Source organism: Hyaena hyaena, unplaced genomic scaffold (genome assembly GCF_003009895.1).
Source record: "Hyaena hyaena isolate Hyena2069 unplaced genomic scaffold, ASM300989v1 scaffold_81, whole genome shotgun sequence".
Taxonomy (NCBI): Eukaryota; Metazoa; Chordata; class Mammalia; order Carnivora; family Hyaenidae; genus Hyaena; species Hyaena hyaena.
Genome location: NW_024080714.1, coordinates 2,711,386 through 2,729,142, shown reverse-complemented (window position 1 = coordinate 2,729,142; position 17,757 = coordinate 2,711,386). Strand labels below are relative to the sequence as shown.

Below are 17,757 nucleotides of genomic sequence, written 5' to 3'. Positions count from 1 at the left end.
ACAAAACAACAAAGGAGAAAGAGAAGAACAACTGTGAGCGGTGTACTCGTGGGAGTGGAGAACAGGCCAGTCACAGGGCTCGTGCGCTGCCTTGCGTCTCAACACACAAACGACAACCCCGGCAGCAGCTGCCCTACGGAAGCGCACACAAGAGCAGCGACGCTGTGGAAACGGGGAAACACCACAGGACCAGAGGCTTCACTGTACGGTGCTCTGTGGCCCAGGCTTGACCCTCAGGGAAAGATTCTTGAACCTTGGGCGGGGGCAAAGAGCAAGGAAAAATAGGCAAAGCTATTCTCCCCTACTTGTTATTTTTTCATTGGGGGAAAGAAAATGTGGGGGGGTGGGGGAGGTTCTGTGAGAAAGAGTCAACCAGGGAGAGCAAACAAGACAGGGACGCAGGAGGCAGGGAGGAAACAAGGAGGGAGGCAGGTTCTGCCGAGGATGAAACACAGATTCACTGGCTACTCTGTCTCCACTGAGAGCCACCATGAACCTTGACCATGGCCACCAAGATGCATCCTCAGGGGAAACTACAGCTACTGAAACATCTCCCAAGGCACCTCCTATCCCATCCTCCCTAAACACCCCCACCCTGCCCCAAAACTCCCAGCCCTCTGCCTGTTTCGAGTTTGGGAGAGGCATCACTATCAACAGAAGTCTTCTGTTTCAGACTTCTGAAAGAATGGCATTTTCCCCAGAATAAAGAGTTCATTCCACTGGAGCCGATTTAGATCTATTTATTTAGCATCACCTAGGAGCTGCTCCGTAGGGGAGGTACAAGTGCTTTCAGGGGTTCTAGTCAGCCAAGCAAAAGCCATAGGTCATGTTCCCAAGAGGTAACCTCTTGAAGTGATTTTTGCATGAGGCTGACTCCCAGGAAAATCGCATGTCAAAAATGATACTCTTCTATTGGAAATGAAGTCTTTAATTTGAAATTTCTTTCCATTATATATTTATTATTAACACCATATGTAATATAGTATAATATAGGATACACACACACACAATCTGCCAAAATGTACAAAATGACAGATGTGGGCACAGAAGGGGACCAGAACAATGGTTTAAAGGCAAATCTCAGAATTTGATCTTCTAAGGAACATAGGAGATGTTGAGGGTATGGACTACACTAGATGTTCATCTTCCTAAAAAGTCTTCTTTATTAGTTTTTTAAAACTATTTTTTAATGTTTATTCATTTTTGAGAAAGACAGCATAAGCAGGGTAGGGGAAGAGAGAGAGGGACACAGAGAGTCGGAAGCAAGCTCTGTACTGACAGCAGCAAGCCCAATGCAAGACTCGAACACACAAACCGTGAGATCGTGGCCTGAGCCAACGGACTGTGCCACCCAGTCTGGTTTTTTTTTTTTTTTAATTTTTTTTTTTACTTAAGTTTTTAAATTTCTTTTTAAATTTTTTTAAATTTTACTTAAGTTTATTTATTTATTTTGAGAGAGATAGCAAGAGAACCAGTGAGGGAGGGGCAGAGAGAGAGGGGAATAGAGGATCCCACTCAGGCTCTGCTCTGACAGCACAGCCCAATGCAGGGCTCGAACTCACAAACCACAAATTCATGATCCGAGGGGAAGTCAGCCGCTTAAACAACTGAGCCGCCCAGGTGCCCCTTCCTAAGAAGTCTCTTGCCAGGTCTTTGCCTTGCTGCCTCTCTCAGGTCTTCCATCTCAGCTCAAACGTCACCACTCAGTGAGACGCTCTCTGACCATCCAATCTAAAAAGTTCATCTATGCGTCACAGTTGTGTCTGTCATGCTGCCTTTTTACTTCCTCCTTCAGATGTCACTACTTAAAATTACCTTGTTAACCAGGCCTCCTGTCTGTCTCCTCCCTGTAAACCGTCTGCACCGCAGAGTTAGGGTTCTCATTTTTCTACCTGCATGATCTCCAGCTCTGAGAACAGGTTCTTGCTCCTAAGAGGCTCTCAGTGAGTAACTGCTGACTGAATCGAGAATGAATGGACCCACACACCCCAAAGCTACAGGACAGTATGCTGAAAGCACGACAATACCGTGGTCTTCTTAACCTCCTATGGGTCTAAGGACAGTTACGTGACCTGCAGAACTCTGTTCTCTCGGCTTTAACTAAGATAACATGAAGTGCTATTTGCAAGTGCTTTATAAATAATGGACTGCCTTATTATCATCATTGAAGACATTCTGAGTCGGTATTCATAGTGGCATCAATGAAAACGTTCAATGGGGAAAAGTCCTAAAATAAGAGTGCTAATCTGGAAAGAGTGAACTTTCTCATCCTCAACCCCAATTTGCAGCTCTGGACTTAGGCCAGCTCCCTCTCCAGTGTGTGATGACTTGTTTGCACACTGTAGTAGAAAGCATGGTACCAAGACCTGGGTTCCAGTCCCTAGTCTAACATCCAACTTCCTTCGGTCCCATCCCACCCCTTATATATAAAAAATATAAATGACCAACCCCCAGATATCAGAGCACTACTGTTAATATAAAAATGCAACAGTAGGCTTCACACAACAAGTTACAGCTGACCCATGTCAGTCTGTGTTAGGATTCTGGCCCGAAAGGCCACATGGGCATGTCGGGAAAAGTATACTCCTACTGACACGGGGGCAATGACAGAAGTCCCATTCCCTAAGCAGCGGCAGACACTAATACCTCTACGTAAAGCCTTCTAGGACCAGTCACACGTTTTCATGCTTCTGGAGTTTTTTAGGGGCATCTGGGTGGCTCAGCTGGTTGATGCTCGACTCTTGATTTCACTCAGGTCATGATCTCACAGTCACAAGACCAAGCCCCAGTACGGAGCCTGCTTGGAATGTTCTCTCTCTCTCGATCTCTCTCTGCCCCTTTCCTCCTCGTTCGCACACTCTCTTTCTGCTCCTCACCGCTCTTTCTCTCTCAAAATAAAATATAATTCACTTGCCACAAAATTTACCTTTTTCAGGTGTACAATTCAGTGGTTTTAGTATTTTCACAAGGTTTTCTGACCACTATCTGAGAACATTTCCATCGTCCCAGAAAGAAACCTCATACCCATTAGCAGTGATTCTCCATGTCCCCGATACCCAATCCCTACTCCCACTCTCTACGGTTGCCCATTCCCGACATTTTCTATTAATGGAATCACACGATATATGGCCTTTTATGTCTGGCTTATTTCACTCAGTAGAATATTTTCAATGTTTATCCATGTTGTTACATGCTACAACATGGATAAACATTGAAAACATTATTCATAATTGCCAGTACAGTACTTCATTCCTTTTTCTAGTTGACTAATATTCCATTGTGTTGATCTACCATATTCCTTAATCCTTCATCAGTTGATGGACACGTGGACTGCTTCTGCTTTTTGGTAATTATGAATAATGTTGCTGTGAGCATCTGTGTGCAGGTTTTATGTATACGAATGTTTTTAATTCTCTTGGGCATATACCTCCTATTTTAAAGAATTTGAGTCCTTTGGTAACTCCGTGTTAAACTTTTTGAGGAACTGACGAACTGTTTCCCAAAGAGAAACATTTTACACTCCTACCAGCAATTTATGAGGATTCTAATTTCTCTATTATCTTTGCCAACACTTCTTATCATCTATTTTTTTAATTCTAGCCATACTGATAGGTGTGAGGTAACATTTTATTGTGTTATCAGACCAAATCTTCGAAAAGTTCTCAAAACCAAATGTTAGATAGCAGGGGAGAAATTCAGATTACACCAGCGCAGTGTTCTCAGACTTCATTCATTCGTGAACCACCTACATGACTATGCCCAAACTGGGTGCCGTTTCTACTATTATGTACTTAATTTTTAAAAACCAATTCATTTTGGGGACACCTGGGTGGCTCAGTCAGTTAAGTGTCTGACTCTGGTTTTGGCTCAGGTGATGATCTCAGGGTTCATGGGATCAAACCCAAAGTTGGGCTCTGTGCTAACAGCACAGAGGATTCTCTCTCTCTCTCTGCCCATCCTCCACACACATGCATTTTCTCTCTCTAAATAAATAAACTTTAAAAGACAAAAACAAAACGAATTCCTTTTTAAAAGAACTTTTAAATCACTGTTATTTATAAATTAGTATCACTTGCCATTAATAGAAAGTATCAGAAACACAAATGTAATGAAAACAAAGGTAGCTGGATAGAACGGTCTCCCAGGGCCTGTTGCTTCATGGAAAGATGGAAAATGTAACTGGCAGGTGTTGGAAGACATGCTGTCTACAAAGTCTTCCCTTGACCTAGTGAGACTATCTAAAATCATGTTCACTACTATCAGGGACTCTGCACTTTGGAAGACTCTACTGTAACACTTCCTGAAATACCTTTCCTGAAAGAGGTGGTCAGAAAAGGAGTTCCATTGTGATGGTTATCCTGGGGCGGGGAGTTAAAAGAATGCCCTAAACAGAGTCACATCTTGGTAGCTGGTTACACCTGGCTGAAGGGTGTCTCTTCCTCCCAGTAACAACCTTTGTTCAGCAAATTTCCAATAAGTTGGTCCATATTCTAGCTGCAAGCAGCTGGCTCTTCAAGTTTCAACAGAAACAGCTTTCAGATCAAATATAGGGAATACAAATTAAAATTAAGCGCACCTGCCTTTGGGTAGGCAAGCCCAGACAATGCGAACCACAACCGTGACAAAGTGCCTGATGGGCCTGACTGACAGCACTGGCCCCCAGTGTAATAAAAAACACAATGCCTATTTGTGTTCAAATACATTCAGCCTTCCTCACCCAGCCTGACACACGTACTATTTATACACAAGTTAGATGAAAAAACAGTCAGTGACAGCATATTTGGGCACCTCTGGATTTGAAGCCTAATTATCATCTGTCATCACCCAAGCTTCATAAAATACTAAATAGCATATTACGTTAACAGAAAAACAGTGAGTATGAAATTTGAAGGTATACCATTGCCTCTCTATTTGGGCACCTCTACTTAGCCCTCAGAGCTCAGCTCAAACATCCTTTCCAATGGGAATACTTCCCTTGCCCTCAACACAAAACCCCAATTAGGTATCTCATGGCACCTTTCTTTAAATTTAATACTTGCATGATTGGAATCAGTCTCCCAAACACAATCTCCATGAAGACAAGGAACAAGGTTTGGTCCATCATCATACCCTCAACAGCTATGACAGCCCTTGGCAATCCAGAGTTATTTGTGGAATGAATGAGTGAAAAGGATGTCAAAATTTTATCACATATCGTAAGTGTTGGCTGTGTTTCGAATGACCACTAAGAAGAGGACATTTCAGAAAGGCAAAAGGACACAAGGCAGGGACATTTTAGTACATTTTAGTAACTTGCTCAAAGTCACACAGCTAACAAATGGCCAAACAGGAATAACGATCCGGTTCTTTGTGAGCAGAAGTTACACAAGTGTTATAGGGAACACACAGGTGAAATAGGCCTAAAAGAACAGACAAAAGTTAGGTGAAAGGGGAGAGCATTATAATACAACTACTTATAAGAGGTAATGTGTATTGACCATTCTCCATGTTCTAGACACAGCACTAAAGCATCTACCATTACTTCATTTAATTCTTCATGTAAACTCTATGAGGTGAACATGATTATTGTTCTCATTCTGTAGAGTAAGACTGTGGCTTGACAAGAGTGACCCAACCAATGTGAGGCAGCTGGTAAGTGTCTGTGATCTGAACTCCAAGCTCTTTGAGTGCCTATCAGAGCACTAGGGCTTCTAAGAAAAGTAAGGAAATTAGCAGTCTGTGCATTTAGGAAGTGTCCCACTTTATGTCCAAACAAGAGACAGAGTGTGATGAGTTGAGATGAAATGATAGAGCCCCTGCTTTCTAGGAGCTTATAGATCGATGTAAGCCAATGAAGACACAGCTGGTCTTCAGAATGTAGGGTCTGGAGCCATGTTTCCTAAGTTCCAACAATGATTAGCTATGCAGTTCTGGGCAATCACTTCATTTCCCTGTGTCTCAGCTTAGTTCACTACAAAATGGCAGCAATAAGGGTACCTCCTTCATGGTGCTATTATTTTTTTAAATGGGCTAATATAAATAAAGTCACTGGGACCAAATAAGCACAAATAAACATCAGCTATTACTATGTTTGGAACGAATGAAGATCAAGATTAGATGGGGAAACGTACGGCCAAATCAAAGAACTATGGAATAGAGAGGAGTTCGATAGTATCTGAAGAATGTGGAAAGCGGACAGGAGCTGATTAAAGTCAGAGAATCTCTCAAGAAAAAAAAAAAAAAAACCTCTGAGCAATCTATTCATGCAGTGATGTAAGCACAGCAAAGATGGGGACTGTGGCATCATAAGAGAAAGAAATGGACAGAATCAGAGATGAGCCAGAAATGTCATATGAAAGGCAAGAATTATTTAAAGACAACACCAACGGGTGAATTAGGCTAACTATAAGGATTCAAACTCTAGGGTGCCTGGGTGGCTCAGTTGGTTAAGCACCCAACTTTTGGTTTTGGCTCAGGTCACGATCTCACAGTTTGTGAGTTTGAGCCCCACATGGGCTCTGTAGTGACAGCACGGAGCCTGCTTGCGATTCTCTCCCTCCCGCTCTCTGACCCTCTCCTCTCAGGTGCACATGCTCTCTCTTGCAAAAATAAATATAAAGACATTAAAAACAAAAAAAGAATTCAAACTCTAACCAAACATTGAACGGCAACATGAAAGGGCAAACAGATCTGAAAAAGGAGAGGAGAAGTGAAGAAAGAAGATGAGGTAATGCATTTCCTCCTGCACCTGCTGAGTTGACTGTCCCCATAAGTGAGTCAGTGAGTAGGCACAGCCTGTGGGTGTCAGGAGGCTCCAGACCAGGCCCTGTGGAATGGCTGGCCCAACAGGTCTACATAACACACGGCCCAATGGAGTCACAATTATTCTGAAGAATCCACAAGATCAATCTTATCACCTTCTTCCCTTTTATGAGGAAGTTCATGTTAAAGAAACTAAGAAAATTGCTGAAGATGACACAACTAGAAAGTGGCAGAACTAGTCTTGAGACTCAAGTTCATCCAATAGCACAAGCCACTGCCTCCCCATTGGGAGGCTCAGACAGTGAGGCTTGGAGGATGAGCCAGCTCTACAAAGAGAAGATCAGACTGACAAAACACACTTGGCCTTTCCCACCCCCCAGCCTGGGCATCACTGTCCGCTTGGCCAGCCCTCCCTTCCATTCTCTGATTCAGCAATTGTGCTTGTTAGTCAAGAGCCAACAGTAATCCTCTCAGCTCCCAACAGTCATAAGCTAGCCTCCTTCCCAAGTAGAAGTGATCACCTCCCTCAAACTCCCATAGGTCTCGTTGTCCACCCTACCTGCCTGGCACGTAGGGACACGCTTCCGCTTAGGTATGCAAATGTGGCCGCCATATGCCTGCCCTCTTCTCCCACCACTGATGATCAAAGCTGATTCCATGACTATGTCTTCCCTGGGGCCTCTTCCTTCTCCTCGGTTCTACTGGACTTATCTTGGAAGCTGCAACCTCAATCAGAGATGAACATTCTGGAGACAGAAGGACTGTTGTTTGGTCACGGCCATTCCTGGGGCTGAGGCACCCTGCTGTACCTTCTGACAAATTCTGAGCACTACGGTTTTCTCCTCCACTACCTCCTCTTTGAACTTATAATTTACATTCCTATGAAGAAGTCACTCCATTGTTGTTCACAGTGCCTTACATATGGTAGATGTCCAATAAATAGTCATTGTCAAAGATCATGAAAAACAACCTTTCTATGGTAACCTCCAGCAACCTCACCCCACACTTTGGAACCCAAAGGTAAGTCCAGAGGCTTCTAGTTAAACATTATATTATGGCCTGGGGATTACTTTCTTTCACTCTGCAAAAGCAGCAGCATTGCCAGTAGAAGTAATGATGTTGTAATTTTTTTTCATATATGAATGGTTTCGGAAGGTTTGGAAGGTTAGGAAGGCTTGGAAAACATAATGTGAGTCCTTTCTCTGAAATAAAATTAAGATAAAACCTCTGAAATAAAGTACATTCAGTTGACTCACACAGGACTGCCACCAACAGACCCTCACCCAAAGCCTACCTACTCTCATTTCAGGAAGCAAGTAAATTAATTTTTTTCCCAGCCTCCAAAGACACAAGGTGAGTAAATTTAAGAAAGGCGCTGTGGGAATGGGTATGTGGCTAGAAGCATCAGTTACCTAAAAGCCAAGGGCAGTAACTTTGAAAACATGGCATTCTGGGGGCCAGTGGGTAGGACAGTCATAGTATCAATACATTATCATTACGGTAATCACTTGCTTCAATAACTATGCAAAATTCATCCCTTCATAAGGAAGGAATATTGAATGCACTCTGGTTTATCGGCAGAAAGTAAATAATTTGCTTTAGAAAGATATTCATCCAAAATCAAAGGGAAAAATAATATAACCAGGTGTTAAATGAGGAAGCTCAGTTATCAGGAAAATTTACATATGTGGAACAGCTCATTCCCTCATCAAGCCCAGTAAACAGGATATATCCTATCAATTCTCTCCCAACAATTACAGAATGTCCACTTGCTTATCTTTTTTAACTCTGCAAACAACCTAACTGCAAGACACAAATGGCTGATGAGGTCAGCTGCTTGACGCCCAGTAAAACCTGTTTTTACATCAAGAACCCATTTATGTCAAAGCATTCGATGCATTTCAAAGAAAGATAATTCATTAAGATTTCTTGAATCTATCATTGAACTGCCAGTACATGAAGAAAATGATTATAATATTATGACATCATGACTTCCACTGGAATTCCTGGGCAGCTACTAGCTTTGGGCGGGGGGGGGGGGTGGTGGTGGAGAACTTCTTAGAGCTTCTCTGTAATTTTTAGTGCAGTTTCAAAATATCTCTAATAGAATAAGGTGGATACTAGCTATTGATAATTAACCAGGTCAGCAAAGCTCGGGCCAATCCAAGGTAGCCTGAGGGGCAAGATCACCTCACACGCTCATTCCCTTGTCTTCCATACACGCACCAGTGAGCTCCCTTCCTAAACACCGGCCATCAGCCCTATGTGTCATTCACACTGCTCCTCCTAAACCCAAATACACTGGTGTGAACCCCACCCCGATTTAGCCCCTTCGGTGGTTCCCTAGCACTCACAGGACGAAACCAAACTCCCCAACATCACTCAACACCAGACATTGTCCCGAGGCTCCGGGGATATAGCCACACCTGAAGACAGTTCCTACCCTCATGGGCTTCCGTCCTAACAGGACACAGGCAATGAACACGCTGGCCTAGAACAGGTCAGGCGGTAAGTGCTAGCACTCAGGCTCAGGCAGGGAAAGGAAATAATGAGAGCAGTCAAAGAAAGGAGCGAATAAAGTCCTGAAGGAAAAGGCATGACCACTAGGCAGGCAAAGGTCTCCCCCAGTTGGCCCGAGGCTTCCTGGACAAGCTCCTCCCCTACACTCTGGGGCAATTCCAGCCTCTGAGTTAGGATTCCTTCTCCCAACACACTGTACTTTCTCACATTTCCCTGCCTTTGCTTTGTTCTTCTGCCTGCTTCTGTACTCCTCTGTGATGTCGCAAATTCCTCCTGCTCCTCCAGGATTCAACTGAAGCTTCTCCACCTTGATGAGGCCTTCCCTGCACCCCTGCACAGCAGCCCCCCACCACCCCCCCCCACCACCCCCCCCCGCCCCGGCGCAGCAAGATCAGGGCCCCTCCCTTCTGCCAGCTGGCCCATGCTTTTTTGTTCATGTCTCTGATTCCTCAGTAAAACGGAGCTAGTTCCTTAAAGGCCCAAGGATGAGACTCACCCCAGCATCACGTCCTTCAAGACAACTGCACCTTTAGAAACTCAGTTCATAAAGGAGACACATGTCCTCTTTTTATAACGCCATCTTGGAAAAGATCTGCCCACATAGAAAGCATAAACCTATGGATGCCCTTTTTTTAAAAACTCTTTTTGTAAAACTGACATTTGTTTTGTTCCTGAAAGCTGCAGGATTTAAAAGTCTTTTGGGGATTTTTTCCCCCTCTAAAATTATCTGGACACCTAGCCATGTATCATGGTACAGGAAGTGGCCGTAACTCTGCAGTTGGAAAAACATTATGCTGTGAAAGAAGAAACCCTATCTGCCAAGACACAGAAAGATTGCTGAAAATACAGTGAAAATGTAGCATTGCACACAATGAAAGCAACTTACACTCTTTTATAGCCTGGGATCATTTTCGCAAAACTAACTTTCTTAGGAGGATAAACTATTTAAAAGGAGGGAGGAATGCATACCCTGCTTTGGCTCTTGTTTTTCTATAGTTACACTCTGGACCTTTAACACTCAGTCTACGCCTCCCTCATCCTCATGGTACCCTTCATATGGCTCTCGATAAAGGAGATGGATTCAGGGTAAGAAATTCTGCCTTTTAGGGCAGACCCCTCCGACATTATTTTATGGTTCCCATTTTGTTTTCAATGTTGGGCAAATCAAAGTTGTAAAAGGGAGAGCTTCCCATTTCAGTGTGAGGATGCTGGATTCAGAGTCGGGTTTTTGCAGCAGAAACATGAGCCGGATCCCATGAGGACCAGCCTGGACCACGCAGCCGGCTGTGCCTCCTCAAGCCCAAACTACAGTTCTGAAACAGAGCACCCTTTAAAAATAGCAAAAGAAAACCTCAGCTGCTCCATCCCCAACTCAAGCACCAAAGGAAAAAAAGGGGGGAAAATCGTTTCCATATTTCACATAAACACAGATCTCACTGCGGCAGCGAGGAATGTGTGAGTCAAACAAGGGCTGACAATGATTAGCGCACAAATGGAGATCCTGCTAAAAATTAATACAAGAATGCACAGCACAGAACTCCAATAACAGACGCCCCTACTGTGAAATGCTGGTGTTTACATGTTTCAAGATGGCTTTTTAAAACCTGTCCTTTTCCATGGGATCCTAACTTTTCTGTTGTTCAAGAGGAAGCACCTGGAAGAGACTTCCAAATGTAAAACTTGTGCCAAAGTAATTTGAGATTCTGTACTTACAACTTACTGTAACTGTATATTGCTCCCCTGGCCCCCAGACTCCTTCGCGTGGTGGTTAAGGTTAGCTGTGCCCTTGAACGATCTTTGGTTTACTGCACTAGCCGTGGTCACGGTGGGGGAGGAAGAGAGGCAAATAAATCACAGAATGGCTGCAACTCCGGAGGGTAATTTGGGGAGAAGTAAACTTTCTCTGCGTTGAGAACCAAGAGCCAGAATATCTGGTGCTGGAGCCATCTCATTTCATGATAAAAGAACACAGAAGAAAAATAAACAGATCACAAGCACCATTTCCTGAGCCCTTCTGTGTTCTGTAACACGAGTTGGGCATTCCACTCTTTGTGCCTCATTAATCCTCCTAAGAACCATAAGATGTATTAGCGGCCCCGTTTTGCAGATGGGGAAGCAAGATCTAAATGCTCAAGGTTATACTGCCTGTAAACACTGGACTGAGAATTCCAGTTAGGGCTTTCACTCTGGCCCAGACCGGCTCTGCCCCCAGAGCAGATGACAGCAGGTGAAGCACCCATCCTACAGTGACCTCCTCAGACAAGTCTCGTGAACAGAATGATTGTAGGGAAACAGCTTTTCCCTGATTAGTTCTCTATATGATCAAACTGGCTGATGCTCAATAAATGAATGCAGAAGGTCAATCTAGTGTCTGAGGAACCCATAGTAACTGTCATGTGAGCGTGTCCCTGTCGTCCACTGTCAAAGAGATGACACTACTGGGCTGTAACTAGCAATTCCTTATCCAACAGAAGATAAACCATGTTCTCAACCTCAGTATGTCCCACAAAACCCCAGTTTCCTGAGAAGCCAGAATAAAATAGTTACCTGGGTATATGCCATCCTATCTAGAGACTGTCATCTCTTTCTAGAGCCGTGACATGGCCTCACATCTTCCTTCTACTACTTATTCGATAATGGTTCCTATAAATGATCTAAGTGACCCTGAAAGTCCATCTCTCCTCAAGAATTTCACTCTTTAAGGCAGCAAACAACAACATAAAATATAAAAGACCTGGTGCCCTCAAGAACAAAGATTAGGAAAATAGGTACATATTGCCACATGCCCTTCATGACTACATCATCTTTTTAGATTTTACCAATTTATGCATGCCTACGTTTTCTTTTTTAAAAAAAGACTACCAGGATCTGGTCACTTTCAGAGCACCGGAGAAAAAGAATGACAGCAGGTGGCTGGCAAATTGTCAAGCCAATAAGGCCTCTTCCGCCTTTGTCTAAACAACATGTACTGAGGTCATAAAGACAGCATTCCAGCAGCGACTGCTGCTCCCAGGACAGTTGCTACTGCACTTCGGGGAGCGGCCACAAAGGCCAATGGTCTGCAGGGGTTCGGCAAGCTCAAATGTACCACACAATTTTAGTGAGATCATCATCAAATGCTTCCCATGGTGTCAGCACCTCGTGAACATATGAAAACAATGACCCACCATGATTTCCCTTCCAAAGGGTTCCCCTCATCAATTCTGGGTCCTACATCTCAGCACTGAAATCCAAAGAAGTGACCTTGCCCTTTGGATTAAAAATCGACCAATCCCTCTTAATCAGGCTTTGCAAAATTATGAAACAAACTTTGGAGGAAGGTCCAAGTTCCACATTCGCCCTATGCCTTGGGGATCTCAAAGCCTGTGTATCAGGCCATCTTTCACTCTACTACGATCTTGACATTTTTTTTTTTAAATGACCAAATGTTTGTGTGAAGCCCAACTAGTGACACAGAAATAAAGTCTCATAGCGAGAGATCAGTTCTCTGTCATCAGGCTGACCCAAGATACTTTGCCAGGTGCCGGCCAGCCTGCCGTAAAACATCCTGAATCCACCTGTCACCACCGGCGTGGGGGACCCTGATACCCCCCTGCTCCTAAGAGGCCCCCAGATCTGCATACAGCCATTCCTAAATCACTGTGATTTGAATTAAGTCTGACTGTATCAAAATTACTTCTAAAATGTATGAGGTCTATTTAAATAAAGTGATGTGGAAAGATCTTTAAAAGAGTATTGAACTTAAAAACAAAGATATGAATCAGATTCAACCTATCCATGAATCCATTTATGGAAAAGAAAATAAATGATCCATGAATATGTATAAAAATTCATGCAAATACTAGGAAGGGTTCTGGAGGTGCCCACACTCAACTCTAGAAAAGAAGAGGGTTTAGTAGAGAGAGCGATGGTCTTTTCTAGTTATCTAGAGTTATGTTGTTTACATCTTTTTTTTTTTACAATAAAGTTATTTCTGCAGTATTATGGGACAAACAAAAATCAAATCTGTAGGCAACAGAAGGACAATGGGAGGCGGGAGAAATGTATGAAAACGAATCACATTCCTTGGCTCCCAAACGTCTTCTCCGAGAGGACTTTGCAAGAATGACCTCGTGCTTACCCAGCTGCTCCAGGAGGCATCTCTGCCTGCGTCGTGATCAGCAGCTGTTTCCTATCGCTCGTTATCTGCTTCCTCCAAGGCCGTGAAAACTGCAAGGCAGCTCTGTCTGGTTCCAGAAGCTGAACTTATAAAACTGAATCCACACCTTCACCCGAATGGCGTCTTGGGAGGAAGGGCAGGAAGGCTCCAGGCAGCAATGTGCTGCCTTGATATTTCTGGGTCTAGGGCAGAGTATTATTCCCGAGCCTTTGTCAAGGAGCCTCGAGGCACCTGACGGTCCACACTAGTGGTGGCCTCTACATAGTCTCACGCCGTCCCTCATACTCAAAGACATTGAATGTTCCTTGGCCTAAAAGAAAACAGAGGGTGACTGATAAACTTTCCAGCGCTTCTGAAACGGGCTGGAAAAGGCTACCAACGTGAGCACAACTTATTGATTTCTGCAGCTGGCCGTGATCTCACCCTCCAGCACTTCCTGCGGATAGTCGTTTTCTAAATCTCTTCACCTAGAAGGCCCCACCCCCACTCCCCATCAGGCTGGCAAACTCCCCTTTATCCCATAAAACCATCTGCAAGTGTCCCTTAAACTGTGTGCCTGTGTGCAGACACGAGCTCGCGTGTGTACACACACACACACACACACACACACACACACACACTGCATTCTGTGCTCCTAGACCTGTACCCTATATCCATTACCAAACATCATGACTCGTGCTGACATCTCCCCTGCTGGACTGGGAGCTCCTGGGCACTGGATCCCCACAGCTGAGCCTGAGCCTGAGTCTAGCACATCACAGGTGATGAATATGGGCTTATTGATCTGGACCTCAGCTTAGACAGGACAAGGACTGTGATGCCTGACACTGCGGGGGGGGGGGGGACAGGCTATAAATGCACAGGACTGGGAGCCAGAATGTGAATAGGGTGACTCTGGGAGAAGAGGATCATCAGAAACATTCCAGGCTGGGAGGACAGGGAATTGGGTTCTTACCAGGTCCTGGCCCTGCATCTCAGCCATGTCACTTTCTGGGTCAGTGTTTCTTTTTTTTTTTTTTTTAATGTTTTTTAATTTTATTTTGAGAGAGAGAGAGAGAGTGCGTGAGCAAGGGAGGGTCAGAGAGAGGGAGACACAGAACCTGAAGCAGGCTCCAGGCTCGCTGTCTGCACAAAGCCCGATGCGGGGCTCAAACCCACGAACCGTGAGATCATGCCCTGAGCCAAAGTCAGACGCTTAACCGACTGAGCCACCCAGGCGCCCCTGAGCCACAGTTTCTTTAACTGTGAAATGAAACCATGTATTCGCTCAAGTGAACCTGCATGTGGACAGCATAACCTAAGGTTATCACTGTCCCTCAAAATTACAGCTAGTGATGGAAAAACACATGGAAATCAGAATGCTAGAGCCACAGTCTGAAGAAAAATGCCCCCCTCGGTTACATTCCCAGGAGTCAAAAAATAGCCCAATGTTCCTAATAAACAGGCCACCTTCTAGTTCACAAACCTAAACAGGATTAGCAGCTTAGCCCTGTTCAACACCTCTTACTTCTTCACTCCCAAGGAATCCTTCTGGTCTCCCTGATCTCAAACCTATCAGGATTTGCACACCCCTCCTTCCCTCAAATAAAAACTTCAGAACAAAAATAAACTGCTGTGATTCTGAGGCAAAGACATCTGTTGCAAATTTAAGCAGCAAAAGAATACTGACAGCAATCCTGGGTCTTTAAGGCTTGTAAATAGACAGTAAATTAGCCACGCAGGCCTGCTGGCTCACCCGGCCCATTGCTTCAGGCCTTTGGGGGGGATTTTTGGCTTGGTTCCCCACCCCTGCTTTCTTAGAGAGCAAACCTGCCAGTTCCACCAGCAACAGTGCTACCAATCAGCATGGATTTTAACTCTCTTTTTATCAGATTTTCCATGGACTTTTTAAATCTTTTAAATTCAGTGTACAAGTTTGAAAACTGATAGCATCGAAAGTATGCCATGTACTAAACCATGAGTAGTGGATAGCATCTCCCTCCACAGAATTCTAAAGCTGTAATGGGGGATGGGGGGCGCCTGGGTGGCTCAGTCGGTTGAACGTCTGACTTCAGCTCAGGTGGTGATCTCACAGTTGGTGGGTTTGAGCCCCTGCATCGGGCTCTGTGCTGACAGCTCGGAGCCTGAAGACTGCTTTGGATTGTGTCTCCCTCTCTGTCTGCCTCTCCCCTACTCTCGCTGTGTATGTCTCTCTCAAAAATCAACATTTAAAAAGATAAATAAATAAACAAATAAAGCTGTCATGAGATGGGGGAGTGGTATAGATACATTACAAATATTTTTTTAAAGTAATACATTAACGAAAATACTTAAACAAATACAAGAAGTTGAAAACTGGTCTAGAAGAAATTATGCACCAGTTTCTCAAGGGAGAAAGGGACATCTTTGGCTAATACAGATTTATCCAGTTGTAAGGCACCTTTTCTACATCCGTCACTGCTGAAATCCTGTGCCAGAAGCAGGTACACATGGATTAAACTACAAAAACACCTCTTCCCTTTTCTCAAAGAGGCCTTACCAACGTCTACTTGCTCCATAAATAAGCAGATCAGGGGAACTTCAGCTCCTTATTTAACACCTCATGCCTCCCAAACCTGACATCAGGTGTGAGTCTTGCTCATAAGCCCAATGACCCTGTGTTTCATGTCACTCAGGAGCCTCTCTGAGACCTGCGGGGGGATCACCCTCTGCCCCTGCACAGGGAACCTAAAAGTCCTTTGGGAAGCTTGTGACTTTCTAGGATGTGGAAGTTACAGGAAGCAAGTGTGGACACTAGAGAACAGAAGTAAATCAGCATCCTGATAGCTGTTCCCACAGAGCTTACAGGAGCACATCTTACGAAATAACTTCTTGGCTCCCAAGAAGACACCGGGCTGGTTTTCTTAACTGGGCTTGGTGAGACGGAGCGCCTTCCACTGGGGCTGCTGGGCCAGATGATGACAGAGGACGATTAGTCAGTGGAACACATACTGTACTGAGGACACACCAAGGATTGCTGTCACCCTACCGGTTGTCAAAAGCCCCACTAAAGCAGGAAATGTAGTAAGTCATGGACATTAACTGTGACACAACACTGGCTTGAGAGGCCAGCCTTCCCTCTGACTTAATGCTTGTGCTCCGCAGATCACTATTAGCAGCTGTCAGCTCTGGAACCATCGGTTAGGGGAATAACCTGGGGGAGACATTAGGAAATCATCCACACCTGGGGTGCCTGGGTGGCTCAGTTGGTTAAGCATTTTTAAAAAACTTTTTTTAATGTTTGTTTATTTTTGAGAGAGAGAGATAGAGCGTGAGCAGGGGAGGGGCAGCGAGAGAGGGAGACACAGGATCCAAAGCAGATTCCCGACTCTGAGCTGCCAGCACAGAGCCCAATGTGGGGCTCAAACTCATGGACTATGAGATCATGACCCGAGCCAAACTGAACCATCCAGGTACCTTGAGTGTCTGACTCTTCATCACAGCTTGGGGTCATCATCCCAAGGCTGTGGGATGGAGCCCCTCATTGGGTTCTGTGCTGAGCTTAAAGCCTGCTTGGGATTCTCTCTCTCTCTACCCCTCTGTCTCTCTCCCCAACCTGCGTGCTCTAAATTAAAAAAAGAAAAGAAAGAACAAAAGAGAGAAAGAACAAAAGAAAGGAAAAGAAAGAAACCATCCACATCTTAAAGTGTAAGACGTAGAACCGGCATCTCCTCTATCCTATGCTACTTCATATCAATACATCCCCAAAGAATATATGATCCAATCTTTTTGCCCTTCCTCTCACTGAGCTGTAACTTACCATTCATAAAAGACAGGGTGTCTGTGTTTAATTTGAAACGATTTAGAAATCCCTGTGGTCTATGCAACAAAACAATAGCTAGAGTTTTATCAAGTGCTTACTATGTGGCATATAGTTTATTTTACCACTTACTGTGGTACTTGCTTCACCTGCATTATCTCACTTACCCCTCAATACAAACCTTATAAATTTAGTAATAGCATGACCCAAATTTAAAAATAAGCTAGTTGACTACAACAATGTATATAACGTTGACAACATCACACATCTAGTGGTTAGGTAACGGATCCAAACATCAGCAGTCAGCCCTGGTCTTAACCACTATGCAATATTATAGCAGCCACAATTGTTTTAGAATGGGGAATGGCCCACACACAAACACACAAATGTATACAACCATTGCGGGGGCGGGGGGGGGGGAGTGAGGAGAAAAGGGAGAAGAAGGCAGAGAACTATGAATGGAGGCATGAATACATGTTCCCTTCAGGCAGAAGCTCTAAGAGTTAAACAACTGTTCCTCTATTGCAGGGCAATTAACTTCAGGCATGCGCTCCAACCT

General features: G+C 44.3%; 1 protein-coding gene across 2 annotated transcripts in view; it reads right to left on the bottom strand.

Moving 5' to 3' along the window:
- The window catches only part of CNKSR3 (CNKSR family member 3), an 85,568-nt gene that overhangs the window by 47,215 nt on the left and 20,596 nt on the right, over window positions 1–17,757 (bottom strand). The window contains exon 1 of one of the 2 annotated variants that reach the window (XM_039234087.1): window positions 9,469–9,486. The exons of the other annotated variant lie outside the window; for it this stretch is intronic. The gene's annotated coding sequence lies outside the window, so the exon portion shown is untranslated. Of the gene's footprint in view, window positions 1–9,468; window positions 9,487–17,757 lie in introns of those variants that run through there. 2 annotated transcript variants of the gene reach the window in all.